Genomic DNA, 13,645 nt, shown 5'->3' with positions numbered 1-13,645 from the left:
TAACCTTTCTACCATCTGATCAATGAAAGGAAGGGGAAAGTGATCTTTCTTCGTGGCGGCGTTTAGTTGTCTGTAATCTGTACACATCCGCCAGCCAGTTACTACTCTAGTAGGTATTAACTCGTTTTTGTCATTCTTGACCACGTTAGTCCCTCCTTTCTTAGGAACTACTTGAACTGGACTCACCCACTTAGAATGACCAACAGAATAGATAATACCTACGTCAAGCAGCTTCATTACCTCAGCCATCATAATATCCTGCATTTTCTGGTTCAGTCGGCGCTGACCCTGTCTGCAAGGCTTGTGATTCTCCTCAAGCTCGATCCTGTGCATACAAATATAGGGACTAATCCCCTTGATGTCATCCAAAGAATAACCCATAGCTTTCCTGTTTTTCTTAAGCATAGCTAACAAAGCAGTCAGCTGATCATCATCAAGCTTAGCACTAACAATAACTGGATATTGCTATGTATCATCTAAGAAAGCATATTTAAGATGAGAAGGGAGAGGCTTACGCTCAGGTACCTTTACCTCTATGGCGCATAGAGTACTAATCATTTGTTCCACTCTCTCCCCTTCAGCGTCGGTTAGTTCACGCTCATCTAAAGCAGCTTCAATCAAATCCAACACAGCGTCATTATTATCTGGGTTATCTGCACACTCATCCAAAAGCATTATAGCTTCTAGTGGGTCCTTTATAAAAGAACCCGACCAGAAGTCATAAACAGACTCGTCAATAACATCAACAGAATAACATGTATCCTCTATCATTGGCTGAGCCAAAGTACTAGGCAGGCTAAAAGTAATTGTGTCGTCCCCTACTGCAAGAGTCAAATGCCCTTGCTTGACATCAATAATGGCCCCAGCTGTACATAAGAATGGTCTTCCTAGTATAATTGGAGTCCGGGTATCCTCATCTATGTCTAAAACAATAAAGTACACTAGTATAAAGAATTTGCCTACTTTCACAGGCACATCCTCCAAGACACCCAAGGGTCGTCTTACAAATCTATCAGCCATATGTAATGTGATATTAGTCATTTTAAGGTGACTCATATTAAGCTTTTTGCAGATAGAGAAGGGCATGACACTGATGCTGGCTCCTAAATCACAAAGAGCCTTATCTATTACTTCATTGCCTATAGTACAGGTAATAGAGAAACTACCCGGGTCTTTCATTTTAGGCGGAGCTTTATTTAAAAGTAAATTATTAGACTCTTCCATGAAAGCAACAGTCTCAAATTCACTTAGCTCTCTCTTACGCGTCACAATATCTTTTATAAATTTAGCATAAGTAGGTACCTGGGTAATAAGTTCGGTGAAACGGACAGTTACCTGGAGGTTCTTGACCACGTCCACAAACTTACCGGACTGTCGCTCAACCTTAGCATCCTTCAGACGTCCTAGATATACTCTGGTAGCAATGAGTGGACCCGGGACTTTCTCTTTACCTTTATCAGCACGTGACGCCTTCACGGTAGGGGAAGATGACACGGTAGCAGAATTAGATATTATATTTGAAGCTCCGCTGGTTCTGGCATTCGATCGAACAGTTTCTTCGCTCGATCGAATGGTTTTGTCAGGAGAATCACTCGATCGAGGCATTTGAACCTCTCGATCGAGTTCTTGAATTTCTGGTTCTGTCGATCGAGTCCCAAAATCACTCGATCGAACAGCTTTTTCTGCCGAATTACTCTATCAAGAAGAATCAATTCCTCGATCGAAGTCTGTGAAATGGGCACCTCTCGATCGAGTTGGAATTATACTCGATCGAGTAATGGGAGGGGCTAAATCACTCGATCGAACAGGCATTTCATTCCATCGAGCTGCAGGGCGATATTCAGCAGGGATATCGTCAATTAGCTCTTCCAACACGTCATCCGGGGTATTATCAGCTGTCACAACCCCATCTTCTGGCATTCTCGGTCCATCATAAGCAAGACCGCTTTGGAGATTAATGGCGTTGATTGGGTCACATGGAGGTGGTTGAATTGCTTGGTTTTGCGCAAGTGTTCGACGCGCAACTTGCTCTCTTAGCTCAGATATGGCGGTATTATCCTTGTTGCATTTCTTCCAAAGTTGTTGCGTTAAGTTAAATACCAAGGATTTTAGTTCGGCTAACTCCCCATTTGTAGGGAGCCAATATGGTTGCGGCATCGGAGTAGAAGGGCTAGAGACACTTTTTGTTATCAAATCCTCATATAGCTTGGAGAATGGTACCCCTTGCTTGTATTTTAGATAAGCAATAACATGCTCCACATCCGCCATACAACCAATAGGGTCATGCCCCTCCATATCGCATCTACCACACACTATTACATGCTCGGTATTAGCACAAACTTGTTCGTGCTCACCCATAGTCTGTATAATCTCTGGACTACCTAGCCTTCCGCTAGGACACTCCACCTCAGCTACTAACAACTCGTTCACATGCTTACCTCCTCAGGGATTTCCATATTCGGCAACATGAATGGCCATTTCTTCGATAAGATGCCATCCTTTATCATCCTCCACATTCTTCTAAAATCTCTCCTTGGCCGCGTTATCAAGGACAGCCCTCTGGTCCGGATACAACCCATTGTAGAATTCGGTACATAAGAACCAGCACTTGAAACCATGATGTGGCACATAACGGATGAGATTCTTGAACTTAATCCAAGCCCCGTTCAAGTCTTCAGTAGGTAGTTGCTCAAATGCAGTAATTTGAGCTCTCAACGCATTAGTGTGCTGTGGTGGGAAATATCGCATGTAAAAGGCTAAGGCGAGGGAATTCCCGTCAGTGACACCGGCGGCTTCCCTGTCTAAATCTATCAACCATTCCCGGGCATCATCAGTCAAGGAAAAAGGGAAAAGAACCCCATTAACTCTGTCTTGCGTTACCACAGCAGCTAGAGGAATGGTGGAGCAGTACTCTGTAAATAGTTCTATATGCTTGCACGGATCCTCTCCAGGTATCCTCCTGAAGAGATTTCTCTCGACCAGCTGTATGTAAGAGGGGTGGATTCCAAAGGTCCCCGAGTCGGTAGTGGGTAGAATGAAACCTTTTGGAAGCGAATCCACCGTAGGCTCTGAATGACTGGCTATATTCGGCATCCTAGCAGATAGAATTTACAGTGAAGCGGGTACGACAATGTTCTCTTCTGGAACAGATACCCTGCAAAACTAATCAAGAACTTGCAAAAATATGAGATCAGTCTCAAGGAATAAATTCCTTGGGACGAGAGATAAACTTAATAAAAGCTACAAACTTACGCCACCTCCCCGGCAACGGCGCCAAAATTTGATACCGTCGTCAGGTACCAAAAATAAAACCTAGATACACTAACAGAAGCTAGTAGTAAGTAGGGTTTATCTCCACATGGAGATGGGAAAATGTCAGCCTGAATTAAGTCCGTCTAGGTAACCAGTTCTGGGGGGTTTGAATAGTTTATTCTAATCTAACGAGATCAAGAAAGAGGAAGAAAGCAAGGGAGTAGAAATTAAACAAGTAGAGAGAAAATAGCTAAGACAATCGGTTCACCATGATTCTTTAGTCATGCAATCTAAGTCTCAGGTCAATGCAAGTATAATCTATGGAGCAGTGAATATCTCCTTCCGGTCTCAATTCGCCCTAGAACACAATCAGCTTAGCTTCCGCCCTCACTAATGTGCCTTAATGTTCGCTACGAGTCTCACCCTTTCCAATCTTCCGATCTAGGTCAAAGCTTAGTAAGATTTATTAACTAATTGCATCGACTCAATTAGACAAGAACAATTAATAGCAGCGATTAACAACATAGATTAAACTAGCAATAAACCTAATAATTCAATTTACCATTCCCTTAGAATCATGGCTCCTCTATGTCTTAGCAAGGGAATTTAGCTATGCATAATTATCGGGGTAGCAACAATCACACATAAGCAAGAGAAATTCAACATAATAACAAAGCAATGAAAGATTGATAATAACAAGTGAAGGTAAAGAAATAAATAAATAAAGAGCAATGAATAACTAAGAATAAAGAAAGAAGGATGTTACCGATTACAAGTTTTAGATCCAAGCAAAATTTCTAGAGCAAGAGTATGAGAGAGTAGAGAATCGAGAGAGAGAAAATAATGTCGAGGTATGAGCGATGATGAAGAAGCCGTATCACGTACTACTTAACCTAGCTTAAATCCTAATTACAAAGCCCAACTCGAAATAAGATAAAAACACACATACAAGGTAAAACCTCTCGATCGAGTAGAATGAAACCACTCGATCGAGGACATATCCAGCAATTCCTCTCGATCGAACAGAAATGGAGTTCGATTGAGTACTTCTTGTATCAGCCCTACCGATTGAGCATCATAACTGTAATACCCGCCCTTTTAGGGACCCTTTGACCAGCGTTGACTGACCTTGGGAACGGGAGTAGCCTTAGAAAGGCGTGCCAAACCATCTTGAGTTGCGTGTTAAGAGTGGTACTCGATAGAGTAGAGGCTACTCGATCGAGTAGCTAGGTTACTCGATCGAGTAGGGGGCCACTCCATCGAGTATATTGGGTACTCGATCGAGTACCGAGTTTTCAGCGAGGGTTTTATATCGCGTTTTGTTAAATCCGCAAATCACTTCCGCCACTTTCCTCCTATCCTTCAGTCGCCCCTTTCCCTTCCCTTCACCTCAAAACCTCCATGGAAGCCTTTTGAAGATCCTTGTGCCTTAGGAGAGCGTCACTTGTGTCGGGTAGCGGTCTTTTGCTGAGTTTTCTCCCTATAGGTATGTCATAATCATCATCCGTGTCCTTGTTCTTTACTGTTAGGGTTTGCTTGTTAGTAATAGATAATTGTGTTGTGCTTATAGGCTTTGCTTGATTGCTGGATATGTTATATGTGGGCATGGATTGGTTGCAGTTGCTTAAAGGTAGGTTCGCCTACTCAGTTTCTGTAGATGGTCTAGCGTGTCGGTCGTTGTGATTGTTTTGGGATTGCTTAGTATCGTAATGGCATGGTGTTGATAGTGATGGTGATTGTGTTGTGGTCTTTGGTTCTCGAGATGCGTTCTCGGCTGAGTGGGGTCACTTGCAGGAGTTGCTTCACGCCCTAGTTTCGCCCTTCGTGGAACCCGCCACGGAAGGTGATGTGCACATTAATGAGTAGGGTTATCGCTCGATATGATGAGCGGGGCTTAGGTGGGAACGGCTGCGGTCCCCCACTGGCAGGGCTGGTCCAGTGGACAGTCAGTGATGGAGTTGGTTGGGTTGTTGTGATTGTGTCTGAGATTTATAGCTTGTATTGTGTTGATAATTGTAGTTGCTCTTGTTGTATCTTGTCTCAGTACTGACCTTGTGTGGTTGTTTTGTTTGTTATGTGTCTGCCGTGATCCCTTATGGTGAGCAGTCGGTCTTAGCAGGTGTTGATGTTGTTGATAGCTGGTGTCCGGGCAGGGATGAGTCTTCACGAGATTCGCTAGTCATAGCGAGTAGTCTTTGAGTTGTATCTTTCATAACGTTTGTTGGTTTAAATCGCTTGTAATACAATATAATAGTTCTTTTATCGACATTTGATTATTACTATCCTCGGGCAACCGGGATGGTAACGCCCTTATATGCTAAGGAAGGCCTAGTTAAGGCTCCTCTGAATATGGGGGGTGTTACAAAGTGGTATCAGAGCGACGATTTTGGAACCTGTAACAAATGAACATAATGAACGTAGTGAGTCTAATAAAATGAACCTGGTGTATGTGTAATGGGAGCCCCAGCTGATGCTAGGTTTTGGGTGAGTAGGCGCCCTCATTTCAAAATCTTGGCCCCATGATGCTTAAGCCAGTCACAGGATACGGGAATGTGGAGTCCGTTTGTATATGTGTGACGTGTATGCTAATTGTGTCGGAACTACCTGTAGTTGAGCCTTAGTTAGCGTTAATAGGGATGTGATAGCTGTATATGGGCCATGTTTAGTGAAGTGTGGGCATGATTAGTGAGCTTCTAAGATGATTTTGAGATACGTGACAAAGGTCTATTCGATAGAAATGCGTGGGAATGTGAATGTGTACGCTATAATAGAAGGATGAACATGTTGGTGATTGCTGTAAGTTGATGATGACGGTAGTCATATACGAGTTTATAATCCTACCGTAATTGCTATGATGGTAGTTATAGAATAGTCGAGTTGTAATTTGAAGCATAGCATATAGTGATACGTTTATGCCTTATTGTTGGCCGAAATTTCCGCTGTGTAATAATTGATTTGTACAAGATGATTTGAGTATGATTGAATGTAGAACATGATAGATTAATTTGTTATGAAGAGTATGCATTAATGTGATGTGTGAAAGAAGGAATTGAAGTTAATTATACGCTTCAAATTGAAGTGGATACGAGTTTAGTAGTAACATGTAAAGTAAGTTTAAGTGTAATATGATGGCATGATTATGTTTATAAATAATTCGGTGGCAGGTAAACCGAGTTGGGTAACTTGTATAGCGTAATGTGACGTGCATCTTATTCGTTGAGAATTGCATTTTGCGTGATAGTGATTGTAATCCGTTCTGGAATGTGATAATTCGTGCCGCATTCCGAACTTAGTTTGGAATCGACACGCAATGTTGTTTTGCAGGAATCTTCAAGTTACTTAGTATTTCTAACCGAGTACTTAACTATACTTGACCGAGTGCGAGTGCTTACTAGACCGAGTAGACCTCACTCGATCTAGTTAGGAAGCTATGACGTCGGGATGTGGGAAAAATTCCTGCAGATACTCGACGAATTAGCTCCTACTCGATCGAGTATGGTGGTACTCGATCGAGTACCCTAGGCACTCGATCGAGTAGGTTACTGTACAGTAAGACTTACGGGTTTCATAAAACCCTTATTCTTTCTATTTCTTCCCATTCATCCTCTATATTTCGAGCCCTAAAGCTTGTTTCCTCTCAAAATCCTCTCAAAATCTCTCTTACTCTTGGGTTAGTGGTGATTCTTGGGGTTAATTTCTTTGTATAATTTCGTTTCTTTACTTTGTTACTCAATTAAGGTATGCTTTTCTTCCTAATTTACATGATTTATTGTTTTGAATGTGTTAGGATAGTGAAATAATCTGAAATTTTCGATTCACATGGGTAGGTTGTTGCTTTTAATAGTTGAAATATGATTCACATGACTTCTTTCCATGTTTGTTGGTGATTAATTGTTGTAAATAAGATTAGAAATTGCAAAATTGAAATCGTGATTTCTAGGGTTTACGAAATCAAAATCGATTTTTAGGTATTTTACACGGATTGGATGATGAAATTGAGTACTATACCTTGTTTATATCACATTGGAGAATGAATTTTGATGATTTTCATCTTAGAAAGTTGCCTTAAAAACTCCATCTTAAAAGTGCCCCAAGTGGAAATTCGTGATTTATAATTGGAATTTGGTATGGTATATGACTGTTTAAGTGAAGATTGAACTTCAATATGATAATAGAGACGATAATTGATGAAAAATAAGCCAAAATTATCACAGCCGTAAAGACCGTCTGAAAATTTTAATTGAGTTGTTGTTCATAATATTGAAGGGTGATAATGATATGTTCTAAGTTATTTTTTTTTCCATGAACTAGTAAGAATGCCTCACATGTGATTAGAAGTGTGTTTGGAACAACCTTTAGAATCATGCTAGAGTATTAGAATTTGTTGAGCATGTGTAATCACCATGATAAATCTTTCACAACCGTGGCTTATGAGTAGTGGTAAACTGAGCTTGTATGTCAAATTTGGAAAACTGTTGGTGAATGTGTGTACATAGCTTAATATTCAAGGTTAATAGCGTGAATTATGTGCTTCACATGTCAAATTTGTGGGTGAAATTTGTATGCCTAGCTGAATGGGTAAAGTCCGAATTACGTGAAGTAAATGTTTGCATGTTTATACAAGTTTGTTTGAACATATGCCAAAACAGATCCGAGATCGAACATAGGAACCCGCCAAAGTAAACGGGGAGGGGTAACCCACTGAGATGGGGGAAGGGAGTGGACTGTGGTACCCGCAGTTCAGTACCCTTCGTTGTTTTTGTTGATTTCAAGCGAGAGAGAGCGTTTTGTAGCCTTACAAAAACGCAAAATGAGACCTACAAGGTGTATAGACACTACTTTGTTTGAGGATTTGGAGATAGAGACGGATGTCCGTCACATTTTTGAGACCTTGGGCCTTATGGGTTTGTATAGGCTGAGGAAACACTCTTATCCTTTTCTTACCTTGGAGTTTATGAGCTCTTTTATCTATGACCCCGGCTGGCGGACCGTTGAGTTTCGATTGATGAACACTAGTTTCTTGCTTTCTATGGACCAATTTCCTTCTCACCTTGGGTTGGCCAAGCCTCCCAAGGACTCCATCACCGATATCCCCGCTTTGAGTGCGGTGTATGCCGCCTAATGCCGTGTCCGACCGGGAAACCGGCTCCTACCTCGAGTAACATCTTTGATTAATGACGTTCAAAGCATGTCACATTGAGGATCTTTCTCCGTTCTCTCTCGAACCTCCTTTATGATCGACCGAATATCGATGGTGAACAACCATGAGGTGTTACTTCGATGTCTTACTTGAACCGGAGCGGACCGGGAAAGTGGTCTTTAATGCTCCTTCGATGGTTTGCGCTGCCCTTGCCTTGATGGCCACTGCCTCTTCCCGATACTTGAGTTGTGGCGCCATCGCCACTCGGTTAATCGAAAAGCTAACCTCTTTCGAGGCTTCTTCGAGTACGTGCCTCTAGTTACCCGGTGCCCACCGTGGATCGTGACTACTATCTCGACTGAAATGGTTGAGGACTTTGGCTGACGGTAGCCTAGCTTGGAGGGTGTGGGGCGTGAGTTGGATGAAGATTCCAGCTCCCGAGCACCTCCCACCCACGGAGCCCTTAGAGCCGGCGGTAGTGACGGTGGACTCCGATGATGAGGAGGAGGAGGAGGAGGATGATAGACCCCGCCATTTGCAGACCTACCTCATCGACGACACGATTCTCGAGGTGATGTCAGAGCCGAAGAAGGGCGAGAATGCGTCGGTCGTGGCGGTGGAGAGACCTAGGTTGGGGAGAGGACCCCGTCGAGTGAGGGAGAGGACCTCGGAGACTAGGCCACGACCGGTGGCACCACAGCAGCAGCCTTTTCCGTGCTACCCTTACCTCGACACCCCGGAGACGCGATCTAGCTACTTGGCGGAGAGAGTGTCATCCACCTTGACACTCCGGAACATGCACGAGATGGCGTACGCTCGGGGAATAGGGACCGAGGGACCGCATCCGGTGTGGTGGAGTGGAGTTGGGGACTACACAGGGGTTTTCCATTCCTACGGGGAGGATCAATCGACGTGGGGGACACCTCAGTCCTTTGCCTACGGCGGCTTGACTCCATGGTACGTGGGCCCAGGAGCAGGAGCAGGAGTGGATGCGGGGATTGGGTCATCAGGAGCGGGTACTTCCGGAGGTGGTGGTGATGACGAGGTGATGGTGGAGCAGCAGCAGCAGCAGCAGGAGTGATACTCCTTGTTTTATCTTTGTTGATGGTAGTTGATTTTAGTGATTAGTTGTGTGGTTAGACTTTCGTAGTTGTTTTCGTTGAGACTTTGATTTTGAACTTGTATTGTTGGCCATAAGGCCGGATTTGTCACTTAACTATGTTGCAGGACTGTTTTGGGTGTCGGGAAATCATCCCGACTCAAGTTATATGACAACTATGTTTACGTATGTGAGGTTACGACAAGTTTTATAAGGCACCTTGGCCTGTAGGTACTCGACAGAGTACCTCGTACTCTATCGAGTAGCTGCAGGAAAGTGGGATAAAAAGCATTCTGACCTGTAGGCTACTCGATCGAGTAGCCAAGACACTCGATCGAGTAGCATGGCACTCGATCGAGTACCGCTACATACTCGATCGAGTAGCACTGTTACAGGAGGTTTTCGAAAATTAAAAATGTTCAATTGTTTTATAATCGCAAGTTTGATGTTTAATGTGGTTATTAGTACGTAGTAACACCTATGAACCGTTAATTTTATATATTGGAAGTCAAGTTCCGGTCTTATGTGCACATTTGTCACAATTAGTGACGTGGTGACGGTTTCTTGATTGTTTTAATATTACATATGCCATATTACCATTCATTCATTGAAATTACATTTCTTCCTACGTTTGTGCATATGATATTAATGTACTTTAGAGACAGCGGCGAGTTGTCCCAATGTATGTATAGGATTCATAATTTAATGAGTGTATGCTTAGCGAGTAATGTCCATGGTAAATAATGTGTTTCCATTACATGTTAGGAATCAAGTAATACGTAATGTGTGTTGTAATCTCGCTGGTGAACTTCGGGGACGAAGTTCCTTTTTAGAGGGGAAGAGTAATGTCGCGAAATAAAAAGGCTGATTTTGAAATTATGTTTTGTTTGCCTATAATGTTTTGTTGCTTAATTGCAAAATTTTCTAGTACCTTGGTTACTTTACTTGTATGAAGTGTAATTGGTTACCTTAGTTTATTGAGTAATTCATGCGTTGAAGTGAAAATGATAGTACGTTGCAAAGGACCGTCATAAAGAGTTTTATCTCGGCGCGATGCGTCGTAATAGAATGAATTGAGTAACACAGTGGTGTTAATTGTGCAGTATGAGGTTGATATAAGATACGATTCGGGTTGATAGTCGTTATCATATGATGAGTGATGGTCGTTTGTGTTGGCCCGTATGGCAAGGTCGATGTTTGATATATAATAATTAGTAAGAATTGATGCATACATGTAGGGTGACAATTAGCGGTGATAATGCTTGCATGATAGTTGTAAGAGTCGATAGGTATAGAGCGTAGACGGTGATGATGATGACATGCGGGGGGAATGGTATTTCCAGGGAGCAGTGGTTTTAGTAGGGAGTTGGTAATGTCGTGTTTTTGCGTGTCTTGTGCGTGAGATAGGTGAGTTGAACTTCGGGGACGAAGTTCTTTTAAGGGGGGAAGACTGTAATACCCGCCCTTTTAGGGACCCTTTGACCAGCGTTGACTGACCTTGGGAACGGGAGTAGCCTTAGAAAGGCGTGCCAAACCATCTTGAGTTGCGTGTTAAGAGTGGTACTCGATAGAGTAGAGGCTGCTCGATCGAGTAGCTAGGTTACTCGATCGAGTAGGGGGCCACTCGATCGAGTATGTTGGGTACTCGATCGAGTACCGAGTTTTCAGCGAGGGTTTTATATCGCGTTTTGTTAAATCCGCAAATCACTTCCGCCACTTTCCTCCTATCCTTCAGTCGCCCCTTTCCCTTCCCTTCACCTCAAAACCTCCATGGAAGCCTTTTGACGATCCTTGTGCCTTAGGAGAGCGTCATTTGTGTCGGGTAGCGGTCTTTTTTTTGAGTTTTCTCCTATAGGTATGTCATAATCATCATCCGTGTCCTTGTTCTTTCTTGTTAGGGTTTGCTTGTTAGTAATAGATAATTGTGTTGTGCTTATAGGCTTTGCTTGATTCTTTGGATATGTTATATGTGGGCATGGATTGGTTGCAGTTGCTTAAAGGTAGGTTCGCCTACTCAGTTTCTGTAGATGGTCTAGCGTGTCGGTCGTTGTGATTGTTTTGGGATTGCTTAGTATCGTAATGGCATGGTGTTGATAGTGATGGTGATTGTGTTGTGGTCTTTAGTTCTCGAGATGCGTTCTCGGCTGAGTGGAGTCACTTGCGGGAGTGGCTTCACGCCCTAGTTTCGCCCTTCGTGGAACCCGCCACGGAAGGGGATGTGCACATTAATGAGCAGGGTTGTCGCTCGATATGATGAGCGGGGCTTAGGTGGGAACGGTTGCGGTCCCCCACTGGCAGGGCTGGTCCAGTGGACAGTCAGTGATGGAGTTGGTTGGGTTGTTGTGATTGTGTCTGAGATTTATAGCTTGTATTGTGTTGATAATTGTAGTTGCTCTTGTTGTATCTTGTCTCAGTACTGACCTTGTGTGGTTGTTTTGTTTGTTATGTGTCTGCCGTGATCCCTTATGGTGAGCAGTCGGTCTTAGCAGGTGTTGATGTTGTTGATAGCTGGTGTCCGGGCAGGGATGAGTCTTCACGAGATTCGCTAGTCATAGCGAGTAGTCTTTGAGTTGTATCTTTCATAACGTTTGTTGGTTTAAATCGCTTGTAATACAATATAATAGTTCTTTTATCGACATTTGATTATTACTATCCTCGGGAAACCGAGATGGTAACGCCCTTATATGCTAAGGAAGGCCTAGTTAAGGCTCCTCTGAATATGGGGGTGTTACAATAACAGCTCGATCGAGTGAATCTACGATGGATAAAGCATTCGATCGACTAAATAGTTAGCCGATCGAGCTATATTAGCACATAGGACCCCTTGGCGCCTTCCGAAGTCAGCTCATGCGTTTTCAAGTGATGGTTTCCGAGCTCCGATTCCTTATTCTCAACAAATGCATGCAAATGAGACAAGTTTAGGCTCGGTTTTGCTCCTTTCTGGTCCGTACCTGCAATTTACACAAGACCAACCAAAGTAGAACATTCGGGGGTATTTTTAGCTAGATGCTACATAAATAATATAGAAATGCGTGTAAAAAATGAGGTAAAAACCTTATATAAAATACACGCATCATCGCTCCTAAAGCTATCTACTTGGAAAATAGGTGTATTTCTAAAAAGATAGAGTGGGAGAAAATTCGCTACAAACTTATTTTGTAGAATAATGACAGGAGAAAATGTTCTAGAAAGTCATCCACATGTTATAAATAGAGTTGCTTTTATAAAGTAATAGAACTATTATCTGTTGAGTGAATTGTTGCTAGTGATCCAAATCGGAATTTATTGCAAAGAAATCTTGGTTTTACAATCCGTGATAGATTTTATACGCAAAGCTAAGAGTAATTACTTTAAGATATTGGTCTCTTTGAAGTAAAGCTTTCAAGTACAGAATAGTGTAGATGAACATGGTGGTGTTAATCCAACCAAATCATGTTAGTAATTGACGCATTTCATTTTGATGAAACATGGCAAGTGATGTTAAACCGCTTTTCTAAATAGGTATTTAGAAGAGGATGTGTGTGTGACACTAATCTTAGGTTTAAGTCTGAGAATTCTAACATGCTAAGTAAGCTTAAGGGATCCATATGTGGTTTTAAGCAAAGCATTAAAAGATTGTAAAAATCATTTTTCCTAGTCATGTGATAATAGAGAATGGTTGCATTTGATTTTTCAAAGAACCATAATTATACATGAAGTTTAGTGGGAGCTTATTTTTAGTTCATGTGATAATAGAGATGGTTTCACTCGATGTGTCGAAGAACCATGTTTACACATAAGGTTTAGTGGGAGCAAAAATTGTCTTCACATAATACTCATTGGGAATGATGTACTGATGCTTGCCTCTGTAAAGGGGTGGTTGGAAAATCATTTCCAGATGAAAGATTCAGGTGAGGCACATCGCATATTAGATATCCGGATCTATGGAGATATATCGAAAAGGATATTGGCATTAAGTCAAAGTCCTATTTTAATAAGATTCTTCATGATTTCAGCATGGATAAATCTAAGAGGGATTTTATTCCAATGGATTGTGGGATTACTTTGATCCGAATCACAGTTATCCACTGAATCTTGAATTGTTGAACGCATGAAATCGATTCCCAATGTTTCCGCCATCCGATCGACCTAATGTGCTAAGATATGCGCAAGCA

At 42.3% G+C, this 13,645-nt stretch overlaps 1 pseudogene; it reads right to left on the bottom strand.

The window, feature by feature from the left end:
- Positions 1 to 13,645, bottom strand: part of LOC141641132 (uncharacterized) — a 225,159-nt pseudogene that overhangs the window by 100,412 nt on the left and 111,102 nt on the right.

The sequence above is a fragment of the Silene latifolia genome, chromosome 2 (genome assembly GCF_048544455.1).
Source record: "Silene latifolia isolate original U9 population chromosome 2, ASM4854445v1, whole genome shotgun sequence".
NCBI classification, from domain to species: Eukaryota; Viridiplantae; Streptophyta; class Magnoliopsida; order Caryophyllales; family Caryophyllaceae; genus Silene; species Silene latifolia.
Note: the sequence above shows the minus strand (reverse complement) of the source record. Positions and strands in the feature narration are given on the sequence as shown.